This window comes from Thalassophryne amazonica, chromosome 7, assembly GCF_902500255.1.
Source record: "Thalassophryne amazonica chromosome 7, fThaAma1.1, whole genome shotgun sequence".
Lineage (NCBI taxonomy): Eukaryota > Metazoa > Chordata > Actinopteri > Batrachoidiformes > Batrachoididae > Thalassophryne > Thalassophryne amazonica.
The window spans coordinates 53,385,453-53,399,003 of NC_047109.1; positions in this window are offsets into that span (position 1 = coordinate 53,385,453).

A 13,551-nucleotide genomic window follows, 5' to 3' on the forward strand; every position below is an offset into this window, starting at 1 on the left:
GTCTGAAGCGATACACCACTTGACGCCAAGAGCTCTTTTGATCGGTTGCTCACCAAGCGCGAGGTCTTGGTTTCTTACTGTCTCTGCACAATCTTCTTTAGGAAGAGAGTCAAGTACTGGTTGGCTATTGGAAATAAACTTATGGAGTCGCAATTTGCCAGTACTGCAGAGCTGCCTTGCTTCATTTACCAGGCGGATTGCTTCCTTTTCTGAATGGAAACTGATCAGGCCATCATCCACATAAAAGTTTCTCTCAACAAACCTTATTGTTGATTTACTGAACTGTCCTTGACCTTGTGCTGCGATGTACTTGAGGCCAAAGTTTGCACATGCTGCTGATGAAGCAGCTCCAAACAGATGGACACGCATGCGGTAGACAGACGGAGTAGAGTGGAAATCTCCATTGTCCCACCACAGGAAGCGACAGTCGTCTTGATCTTCTGCTCTGAGCCTGTACTGATGAAACATGCATTCTATGTCGCACATCACTGCAACTGGACCTTTCTGAAATCTGCACAGGACTCCTATCAGTGTGTTGGTTAACTCTGGCCCTGTCAACAGGTGGTCATTCAACGAGACTCCTTCATACTTTGCTGAACAATCGAACACCACTCTTATTTTTCCAGGTTTCTGAGGATGATACTCCCCATAATGCGGTATGTACCAGGCCGGGCTTTTGTCCAGTTCTTCAGGAGGCACCTTTTATGCATCTCCACACTTTATGGTTTCATTCATAAACTTGGTGTAGTCTTTGTGGTATTGTTTGTCTCTTTCAAATCTTTTCTTTAAGCACTTCAGTCGGTGTTCTGCACAGCTCTTGTTGTTTGGTAGACTTAGTCTGTCCTCTTTGAATGGCAAGGGTAGCTCACAATGTCCATCTTCTTGCATTCTCACTCCATCTGTAAGCCCGGGTTTGCGGGTTATTGTGGTTTTGAATTAATGAATGAAAACACAATCAAATAATGCATGTAACTATAATAAAAATGGAGCTGGAGTAACCAAACAAAGCAAACTTAATATTACAATTTATTACAAATCACAAAATATATAATAAAAAAAAATAAAACAATTTAAACCAGAATTTATATATAAAAACAAATATAAAAAAGTCACTCTGCGAGCAGTCAGTCACGATGACAGCCAATCCACAAATACTTCCTGCTGTCATCTCAGGGCGGGCCCTGCTATCCTCCACTCGGCACGACACACTCTCTCTTGACGGGGCGTGGCTTCCGCCAATCACCAAGCGCGCAGCCTCCTCGTCACTGATCTCTCCTCGTAACACCTCTCTTCGTCGCCGCAGCTTCCGTGCACCTACACACACACACCCAGGCCAGCGAGCGCACAACTCCAACTCCAAGGAAACTCCGACTTTCTGATTAAAACAGGCTCCTCCTGCTGTTCCGCCGAAAATCTCTGTCCTCTCTCCAAAGAAGCGAGGTGGAACGGAGCAAAAAAAGTCCTCCTTCGTTCCACAAAACCCCGTCTTATATCCACTCCTTCACGCTTACGCTCCAGGTGAACTAATTACAATAATCCAAAAGGAATCAGGTGCGCCCATGGTCACCTTAGCAACCAAAAGGAACAGCACAGTTCAAGTCAGAACATCTCACAGAAGCTGGATTACATCCCCCCCTCCTTATCGTTGCCAGTCCCTGCAACGCACACAATACTAATCAGGGTAACGGGCCGGTGGCCGGCCGAAGTTTACACGGGTAGAACGGCGAAGCACGTCCTGGGGGGCCTCCACCAGTCGCTGTTCAACCGCGACCGGCCAAAACCCATACCATACGGGGATCTCACATTCCCCCTCCTTCCGGATCCCTTCTTCTACCCCTAATCCTAACTCTCTCTGGGGGGCAGTACACACCTTTAGAGCATTCCGATGCACAGTCTGCTCCCTCCCCCCCCGCTCCAGATGCACCCTGTACACGACTCCAGTATCCCCTACGCAATCCAAAATTACATAGGGTTCAGGGTCCCACCAGGTACTCAACTTACCCTTCCCCTCACGACGTCTATTTCGTATCCACACTCGTTCCCCCGGCACTAAGGGCAAAGCCCTAGCCCTCTTATCATATTGACCTTTACGTTGAGAAGCCTCAGCAGCTGCCCTCTGGCACGCGATCTTGTAAGCCAACAACAATTTACAACGATGGTCTTTCACCCACCCCGTCAATCCAAACGCTACTGGCTCAGGACTCACCCCCAGGCCAACATCCACGGGAAGCCGCAGATGCCTACCAAACATCAAAAATGAGGGAGCATAGCCCGTCGCACTGTGCACTGTATTATTGTAGGCATGAACCAACTCAGCAATATAATCTGGCCACCTCTGCTGCTTTTCTTCTTCCAATGAGCGGAGCATATTCAATAATGTCTGATTAAACCGCTCCACACCACCATTACCTGCAGGATGATACGATGTTGTCCTACTTTTACTTATCCCATATAACTTACAAAGCTGCTGCATCAGGGCCGATTCAAAATTTGGCCCACGATCAGAGTGGAACCGCGCAGGACAACCAAACTGCTGTATTACATGCTTCCACAGCACCTTAACCGTCATCTGCGCGGCCTGATCCAATGTGGGAACTGCCCATGCGAAACGAGTGAACTGATCGGTCATAACCAAAATGTTCTGGTACACATCCGTCGGCCGGCCAAGGGTTAAAAAATCCAACCCAATGACCTCCAACGGATAAGTGGCCCCAGTTGACCCCAGCGGTGCCCTAGGCTCAACACGGCTCCTTTGAAGGCTACACCTGACACACCTCTCCTGGAACGTTCGTACCTCCCTTTCCATATCAGGCCAGTAAAACCTTTGACGAAGCTGAGCAAGAGTCCTATCCACCCCAGCATGAGCCCCAGCCTCATGAATCTTTCGCCACACTTCCTCACAACGACAGCCCGGACACACAATCTGACGATACTCCTCATGGCTCCTTCCATCGACAAAAATTCGGTATAATATACCCTCTATCACCATCAATCTTTCCCATTGCCGAAGCAATTTCTGAGCTCGGCCCGTTAACGCCAAACGTTGCGAGCGAGTTGGAACACTCCCCTCAACAACATACCCCTTCACAGCCTGGATATCCAAATCCCGATTCTGAGCCTCAATCCATCCACCCTCAGGTGTTACCTCAATACCTGCAGTGACTGGCAACCCCCGGTCATGTTCCTTCTCCAACACCATAGCCCGCTCTGATTGGACCGGACACCTTGACAAAACGTCAGCATTAACATTAGCTTTACCTGAACGATACTTCACTGTATAATTAAAGGAAGCCAACTGTGCCACCTACCGCTGCTCCACTGCCCCAAGATGGGCAGTTTGCAAATGGGCCAAGGGGTTATTATCTGTATAAACAGTAAACTCCACCCCTGTCAAAAAATCTTTAAATTTTTCCGTCACTGCCCATTTCAAAGCCAACAACTCCAATTTAAATGAGCTATAATTCACATCATTCTGCTCACTGGGATGCAGGCTCCGACTGGCATACGCCACAACACGTTCCTGTCCATCCTGAACCTGAGACAACACAGCCCCAAGCCCCTGGTTACTAGCATCGGTATACACAATAAAAGACTTATCATAATGAGCATACGCCAGAACCGGAGCCTGTGTTAAGGCCTTCTTGAGGGCGTCAAACGAGACCTGGCATGCTGCAGTCCAATCCACCTTCCTCGACTGCGACTTCTTGTCCACTCGGACACCAGTCAAAAGCCTATTCAGGGGCCGAGCTAATTTAGCGAATCCTGCAACAAATCGCCTATAATACCCGGCTAATCCCAAAAATGCCCTGACCTGCTTGAGAGTGTTCGGAATCGGCCAATCTAGAACAGCACGAACTTTCTCCGGATCTGGTCTCACGCCCTGCCGATCTACCACATGTCCCAGGAACGCTACTTCTCGTTGCAACAACTTACACTTATCTGGACGCAACTTTAAACCATGTCGCCACAACCGCTCAAACACCTGATCAAGATGCTGGAGATGGGAAGAGAAATCGGCAGAATATACAATGATGTCATCCAGATACACCAACAATGATTCCACCATCTGACCATTCAAACACTGCTGCATCAACCGTTGGAAAGTTGCGGGCGCATTACAAAGTCCAAATGGCATCCGCTCAAATTCATACAAACCCAGCGGGGTAGCAAAAGCCGTCTTTTCCCGATCATCAGGATGCATCTCAACCTGCCAGTACCCACTAGCAAGATCCAACGTCGAAAACCATTCCGACTGGCCAAGACCAGTCAGTGTCTCCTCAATACGTGGCAAGGGAAATGCATCCTTATGCGTAACTGCATTCAATTTCCTATAGTCTACGCAAAACCGCCAACTACCATCCTTTTCCCGCACAAGAACTATAGGAGCTGCCCAAGGACTACTACTCTCCCTTATCACTCCCTTCTCAAGCATCCCTGACAGAAGGGTCTTCACTTCCTTATACAACATCGGCGGAATCGGACGATACCTCTCCCGTATGGGGGCAGCATCTCCCGTAGGGATCCTATGCTGTACCACATTTGTCCGCCCAAAATCTTCTTCATAACGGGCAAATACCTTCTCCCATTTCCGCAACAAAGCTTGCAATTCCCGTTGCTGTTGTTCGGACAACTCCGAACAATCCTCGCCCATACCAGTTACCACAGGCAGTTCCAAACCGGTATCAGCAGTGGCAACGTTCACCAGCGAGACCTGGACAGCGCCATCTTCCCCAAGTGAGAAAGCCAAATTATGTAAGCCCGGGTTTGCGGGTTATTGTGGTTTTGAATTAATGAATGAAAACACAATCAAATAATGCATGTAACTATAATAAAAATGGAGCTGGAGTAACCAAACAAAGCAAACTTAATATTACAATTTATTACAAATCACAAAATATATAATAAAAAAAATAAAACAATTTAAACCAGAATTTATATATAAAAACAAATATAAAAAAGTCACTCTGCGAGCAGTCAATCACGATGACAGCCAATCCACAAATACTTCCTGCTGTCGTCTCAGGGCGGGCCCTGCTATCCTCCACTCGGCACGACACACTCTCTCTTGACGGGGCGTGGCTTCCGCCAATCACCAAGCGCGCAGCCTCCTCGTCACTGATCTCTCCTCGTAACACCTCTCTTCGTCGCCGCAGCTTCCGTGCACCTACACACACACACCCAGGCCAGCGAGCGCACAACTCCAACTCCAAGGAAACTCCGACTTTCTGATTAAAACAGGCTCCTCACAACCACATCAAACGTACTCACAGACACGGCAGGGTCCTCCCCTGCCGTTGCGGATAATCCACGTCGTGGCGTCTCTCCAGCAGGAGTATTTCAACTGAAACCAGTCACGTCAGCGCCGGTATGGCTCCTTTTTTAATGATCACTTCCTCACCCGCTGCTCCTCCTGCTGTTCCGCCGAAAATCTCTGTCCTCTCTCCAAAGAAGCGAGGTGGAACGGAGCAAAAAAAGTCCTCCTTCGTTCCACAAAACCCCGTCTTATATCCACTCCTTCACCCTTACGCTCCAGGTGAACTAATTACAATAATCCAAAAGGAATCAGGTGCGCCCACGGTCACCTTAGCAACCAAAAGGAACAGCACAGTTCAAGTCAGAACATCTCACAGAAGCTGGATTACACATCCATTATTGAAATGAAGTGCAAATCTTCTTGCGAGAAATGAGAGTCTTCCACTTTCCTTTCATTGAAATCAGACTCAAGCACTTTAATCACATCTAATGGTGTGACTACTTCCTTGACGTGTGTACGACAGATGTAATGTACTTCCTTTGCCAAATGATCCGATGGTGGACTGGGTATCACTTCCTTGATAACGATCCTGCGGCTGCATCCAATAGCATCTCCATAGTCGATACAATGATCAGCACCTCCTACTATTGTCCAACCAAGATCTGTTCTTTGGGCAAAGGGCTCATTGTCTTTTCCTGCCACTACGTCTGTGGGTACCAATGCTTGTGACCAGTTATAACCTATGAGCAGACCAACATCGCATTCAATCAGAGGGGCGATCTCTTCTGCAAGATGTTCTAAGTGAGGCCATGCTCTTACTATCTTGGGTGTGGGAATATGACTTAGATTGGCAGGGATGTACTCACTTGTATATGTCGAGGGAAGATTAATTCTCTTTGATGAGTAGAAGCCTCTGACTTGTAACCCTGAGAGCTTTTGGCTTGGAATGATTGTATCTTTGGATGACAAAGTAGAGCGCTTTAATTGCGCACCTTTCTTTTCTGTGTCCAGAGCATCTATGGCTACTGTTGATGGATTCTGTTAAAGCTTTGGCTAGTGCTGTTGCTCCATCTTCCTGTATGACATTGCTTGTAGGTTGCCCTCTTGTGGTGTTTTGTGGCATAGCAAATGGCTGTGCACTTGGATTGAGGCTAGAAGATACAAGATTGGGTTCAGGCTGACTTACTGACTTAAGTGTGGTCTTCCTTGATTTACTCCTTTCATGCAGAATGTCTGATATGTCTTCATCTGAGTCTTGCTCATACACTTTAAGGCGTGCTTTGGCAGCATTAATTTGCTTTACAGTTTCTAAGCGTTCGAGCTCTCTTCTCTTTTGCTCTAATACTCTTTGGTTTTCAGCATTCTCTGCTTCTTGTTTTGCAAGCCTTTCTTTATTCTCTAATTCGAGATCTTCAAGTTTCTTTCTTTCGTGTTCCATTTCTTGCATCACCTTGAGAATGGCTTCAGTTGCTGCCAGTTCTGCTGCTGCTTCTTGCCTTTTGACAGACAGTTTACTTGAGCAGCTTGAACGTACACTACTTGAGCCCTTGGATCTTTGTGAGGCTGCTGAAATGAACACTGAGCCAGCTTCACTCCGTCGCACTGATCTCTTTTCTATAACTCTCTCATCTCCTGCTGCGAGATTTTCTCGTGCTTGTTGTATGATCTTTTGAGAAACTGCATCGCATGTGTCCACTCTGCGACGAGTGTCTCCATCAGGAGTTTCATAACTACGAAGCTCTTCATAAGCTCGTTTCACTTCTTCAGAAGTATGTCTTATTTGAACAATGTGATCGTGCAGTCTTGTGCTAACAGGTTCAAGTACTGTTTTAGCTTGTTTAGCAGCAGTTTTCCATTTGTCATAACTGACTTTGAAGCGAGCTTGAAGCTTATTTACCCTTTCTTCATGCAATGCTTGACCTTTCTCAGTGAGTATTCTCATTCTTACACTTCTCCTCAAGCCCTCTTCAGCAGCAGCTTGACTTGCACTTCCCTCTATTGGACTTGTGTCTGAAGCTTGTTCTTCAAGACCTCCTTCTTGCTGCAACGTCACAGCTTCAGTGTCACAGTCTTGTTGGTTGGCCACAGGGTCGGACTAGGAACAAATTTTGGCCCTGGCATTTTTCCTCTGGACCAGCCCACTATTGGCCCGACGAATCCAACCCCAAACACGCACACCCACCCGTCCATACCGAACCCCCAATGAACAAATACTATACAACTAAACACCATGAACACACACACCTAAACACACACTTTCACTGTCATTTCACCTTGATCATAGTACAAAACGGAAGCAAAAGCACACAAGCGGAAAAAAAGATTTTGTGTCTCCAAAGTGTGTGTGTGTGAGAGAGAGAGAGAAAGGTATTGTGTGTGTGTGTGTGAGAGAGAGAAAGGTAATGTGTCTGTGAGAGAGAGAGAAAGAAAGGTAATGTGTGTGTGTGTGTGTGTGTGTGTGTGTGTGTGTGTGTGTGTGTGTGTGTGTGTGTGTGTGTGTGTGTGTGTGTGTGTGTGTGTGTGTGTGTGAGAGAGAGAGAGAGAGAGAGAGAAAGGTAGTGTGTGTGTGTGTGTGTGTGTGTGTGTGTGTGTGTGTGTGTGTGTGTGTGTGTGTGTGTGTGTGTGTGTGAGAGAGAGAGAGAGAAAGGTAGTGTGTGTGTGTGTGTGTGTGTGAGAGAGAGAGAGAGAGAGAGAGAGAGGAGAGAGAGAGAGAAAGGTAATGTGTGTGTGTGTGAGAGAGAGAGAAAGAAAGGTAATGTGTGTGAGAGAGAGAGAGAGAGGAGAGAGAGAAAGGTAATGTGTGTGTGTGTGTGTGTGTGTGTGTGTGTGTGTGTGTGTGTGTGTGTGTGTGTGTGTGTGTGTGTGTGAGAGAGAGAGAGAGAGAAAGAAAGGTTGTGTGTGTGTGTGTGTGTGTGTGTGTGTGTGTGTGTGTGTGTGTGTGTGTGTGAGAGAGAGAGAGAGAGAGAGAGAGAGAGAGAAAGAAAGGTAATGTGTGTGTGTGAGAGAGAGAGAGAGAGAGAGGTAATGTGTGTGTGTGTGAGAGAGAGAGAGAGAGAGAGAGAGAGAAAGGTAATATGTGTGTGTGTGCGTGTGTTTAGTTTATCTTACCTTACAGCAGACAGTCTCGGGGAACACAACCACTTATTCAGGGTCTTTTTTGTGTTCGGTGTTGGGTGTTTTTCAAAAAATAAAGACAGCTCGTTTCGGTTAGGGCGGCTGAAATGATCCATAGCAGGCTCGGCCTCAGACGTAGCTGAAGGGACGTTGACAGTAGAAGCACTAGCATGATGAACTTCAGGTTCTGTCATCTCCTGTGCGTTCTTTCCCACGACCTGCTCACTGGACACGGAATCCTCCGATTCCGACCCAACATAGACATCAATTGGCTTTGAGCCTGGAGTAACCTCTCCAGTAAAGTTGTCCTCATTTTCGCCCATTGTAGTAGGGACATCGGGAGCACTAGCAGCAACGCTAGAAATTGGCCACAGCAAACAAATGATCTATTTTAAAACACCCGGAAGCCTCAGCTTGTAGAGCTTTCTGCTTTTTGTCCCGAATCTTCTCCGCTCCCCCCTTCCTCTTTTTGCCACCTCTTTCCATGATTTATCTAGTGAAAATATATGCGTGACATGCATCCGTGTTCCCATGGACCTGCGCCACTCATCACATCAGCAGGGTTGCCAGATGTGACTGACTGATGATTTCCAGCCCAAAAAAAAGCTCAAAAACCGCCTGGATGCACTAAATCTCACCCAATTTGAACAAAAGTCTATTGATCTCTATGGCCATAAATCTACAGAAAAACATTTTTTACCCGCAGACGGCCATCCTAAACAGCCCAACTGGAAAACTGCCCAATCTGGCAACACTGCACATCAGACGGAAAACGGCAGCCTTTAGATGCATACTCCCATGCACCGCAACACATTTTTTGCAAAATCTTCGGACATAAATCCGCCAAATACAAGAGGAACATCGTAGTTTTGCTTAAACAAAGTAATATTTATTATAATTTAGGTTGTTGCAAGGATTACAGTTTAAAAAAAGAAAAAGAAAATTACACCATATTCCAACCGTCACAAAGATGTTTACTACAAGTAAAGAGTACATAAACTGCACGTACCTCCCTATCAATTAATAGTAAAAGTTAAACCTCAATAACGGTTTTTTGAGTCGTCACTACCTACTCACAGTTATAAAGTAGAGAATGGGGCCGGTGGGTAGAGAACGGGGCCGGTGTGAACTTGGGAGGGCCGGCCCACGCTCATCTAAACGTGCAGCGGCCCACCGGGCAAATGCCCAAAATCACAGGTTACCAGTCCGAGTGTGGTTGGCCATGTCACTGTATGTCCTGTGTAGGTACTTCAGGCTTTATTACTTAACTGCAAACTCTCTCTCTCTCTCTCTCTCTTTCTAGCACGAAGCAGGCTGAGTTCTGACTGTTACTCCTTTTGAGTTTTATCATTCTTGTGTTTGAACAGACATTTATTTTGGCCAACATGCCTTCACATGCCCTAATATGCCTCCATAATGCCGTCAGAACTAAGACAGAGAAATATAAAAAACATAAATTAGCTCACAAAATACGGAGAACTTACACAAAATAAAACAGAAATTCAGATGAATAAAGCAGTACAACAGAAACCAACAAAAAAAAAATTACCTCATTGGCCGCATTTACTCAAAAGGAATAAAGGTGACTTCACACAGCTTCCTCTCAATGCAGACACCTCTTCTCCTCATGTGGCTTCTAATGTGCACCAATTAACTATATCCCCTGAACGTGCAGAACATAAAACCAGTTCCCCTTCTTCTTGAGGTGTTTTTATCCAAATGAATGTACTGTATTTACTTGAATTTACTTTAAATGATTACTTATTTATTCTTGAACCTTTTAAATAAAACAATACTATGTATTTATTGTCTTTTTACAAGAGTATTAAAAATAATGAATTACATATATGGCAGTTGCCTTTGACGGCAGCCACATTATTTGACCAGTGAACCCACGTTATGCTCTTTTAGCTGCTCAAACTGTATCAGGGAAGATTTTAACCTAATAAAGAGAACAGTACTATCAGGGCCGCTGCTAAGGTTTTGGAGGCCCTAAGCATAACTGGTCAGGGAGGCCCCCCCACCCCCATACAAGAGAAACCCCCCCCCCCCCTCCCCCACACACACACACAAACAAAAGTTCTACTCAAACCGTTACTATTTATTAAAGCGTTTAAGTTTAGCGTTTAAAGCTACATCAAATCAGCAAAGCCAACGCAACCTAGCTTAAGCAGCACCACTGAACATTAAGTAATCAAAACAATTTAAACCTTTAACACGTACTTACCAGCAAGGGATGCACGGGCATCATCGTTTTGTTTCTTTTTCCTCCGTTTTTCAGCTCCAGTCTCCTGCTGTCGCGTCATTGTTTAATTGTGGCATAGTGGCAACTTGTCGTCTCGTGTCAGAATCGAATGTGGGCTAGCAGTGCTACTTCAGTTAGGTGCAGGGTTGCCAGATTGTGTGTTTTCCCATCCAATTGGTTTGTTTAGGGTAAAAATATGGCACTGGATGAGTTTTTTGTATAGAATTGTCACACACATTTTAAAAATCAGTTCAAATTGCGCAGGATTTAGTGACTCCATGCATTTTTGAGCATTTATTGGACTGGAAATCGTCACATCTGGCAACCCTGGTTAGGCGACACAGCGAACAGAGAAAGACGCAAACAGGGATGTACCATTTCAGGGAATCGGGGCGGGGGTGGATGGGGGCTTTATATTATGCAAAAAAAACTGTTAATTTGCCCCAGTTAAGTAATGGGGTAGGGGCCTACACAATGTTTAAAGACAGAAACGATGGGCCTATTCATAAATAATTCATATTAATTTTGAAATGTAATAATCAGTGTTGCCACAGTTACTTTGATAAAGTAATCCAATTACTGATTACTGATTACTCCTTGAAAAGGTAACTTAGTTACTTTACTGATTACTCAATTGTAAAAGTAACTAAGTTAGATTACTAGTTACTTTTTTAGTTACTTTCCCCAGCTGACGACAACAACCCTCTGCCACCTCAACATGACAATGATACCTGTTTTGCCAAAACTCACTTTATAGTCACCCTTTCTTGACTTCAATGAAAATAAATACTTGTTTTATAAAAAGTTAAATAATCTTTCTTGACCTCATATTTAACTGTTGACAGCACTGTAACAGTAAAACTTGCTATTTCTAACCTACATTGTTTATAAATGTAACTATTAAATTCTAACATTTTTCTAACATTTAAATTCTCTATAAACATTTTACTTGTCAAAATTATTATTATTTTAAGTAGTATTAGTAGTTGTAGTAAAAAAACGGCTTCAAAACTGGACCTTTAATCTAGGGATGTTGTGGGGGAGGGGGGCACATCCTTGCCCCACGCCCCCATTCCATCTGGATTCGCCGCTGCTTTGGCGTTTGAGCACAAAGAATGGATAACATTTATTTATTCAGAAAACATGACCAGATTTACAGGTAAGAAAGGTTTATTGTGTTTTCACATCATGTGGTCCTCAGAAAGAGAGTTTAGGAGCATTTGAGTGGAAAAAAGTTGCTGACGCGTCGCGGAGGATCAGCTGTTTTTACGAGACGATACGGAGCGGCTCAGCTCAGAATTATAAATAAAGGAGAAAAATAAAGCATAAAAATGACTTTGTAAAGCTCAGTGCAGGTGTGCTGTTTTCACCGCGCTTTAAGAGGTGAGGACGAGTCGTAGCTGATGAAAAGCTCACAGCTCGATTAAAGTGGGCAGTTCAGTCGAACCCCGACCTCCTGCCCACAGACCAAGTTTAATGCTGCTGTCAACCCACAATGAAAAAATAATAGTAACGCACAGTGACTTGGAGAAGTAACTTTAATCTGATTACTCATTTGGAAAGATTAATGCGTTAGATTACTCGTTACAAAAAAAGTGGTTAGATTAGAGGCATCACTGGTAATAATGTAATAATTTCAACACATTTTTCAGTCAATTGGAGGCCCTGCAAACTAGTGCAATATGGTTGGTGCCTCACGCAGGCTGCGTAGTCTGCTTATGCCGAACGGCGACGCTGCAAACGGATCCAGGTAGGCCGACATTGTCTTCGGAGTGATGCAGGTGGATGGACGGTACTTATAAAGGGAGTGGTTAAGCGAAAACCTCACGCTAACCTAGAACATAACCTGCTCGGAGCAGGTTTGGCGCAAAGCGTAAGTTGCCGTGGCAACATGCCTCGATCGAAACCTAGCCACCTTTTGTAGTACGGGTTAACCGGGAAGTTACTCTACACGTCATCACCTGAAGTTACCCTGATAAGCCAGTAACCCCGCTTCATAGTACAGGCCCCAGGTGCTCCTCACAAGGTTTCTGAAAGAGGAGTGAAAAGAATTATCAGATGAGTTGTCCAAGAGCTTAAGGACCACTTCAGAAAGATCTGGAATTAGCACGTACAATTGTTTAAAAGAAAACAACAGGTAATACACTCAACCGCCACGGTTTGTGCACACTCACAACATAAGACTCCAGTGCTGAAGAAAAAGCATGTTGGAGCTCATTTATAGTTTACTGCACAACATTTAGACAAACCTGTGAAATACTGGAAGAATATAGACTGGTCAGATGAGACCAAAACTGAACTCTTTGGAGGCCATAATACACACCATGTTTGGAGGTCAAATGGCACTGCACACCACCCCAAAAACACCATACCAACCGTGAGGTGTGGAGGTGGGAACATCATAGTGTGGGGCTGTTTTTCAGAATATGGCACTGACAAACTTCATATAATTGAAGGAAGGATGAATGGAGTAAGTGGGTATAGAAAATGGATGGATGTTTATTTCAATTCCAGTGTTGGATAATCTTGAGAATTAAAAGTTAATTGGTCTTTGAATGGACATACGTGTATTTTTATGCAATATTACGAGGTCTGTCAATAAAGTATAGGTCTTTTTTATTTTTTTCAAAAACTATATGGATTTCATTCATATGTTTTTACATCAGACATGCTTGAACCCTCGTGCGCATGCGTGAGTTTTTCCACGCCTGTCAGTGACGTCATTCGCCTGTGAGCACTCCTTGTGGGAGGAGTCGTCCAGCCCCTCCTCGGAATTCCTTTGTCTGAGAAGTTGCTGAGAGACTGGCGCTTTGTTTGATCAAAATTTTTTCTAAACCTGTGAGACACATCGAAGTGGACATGGTTCGAAAAATTAAGCTGGTTTTCGGTGAAAATTTTAACAGCTGATGAGAGATTTTGAGGTGATACTGTCGCTTTA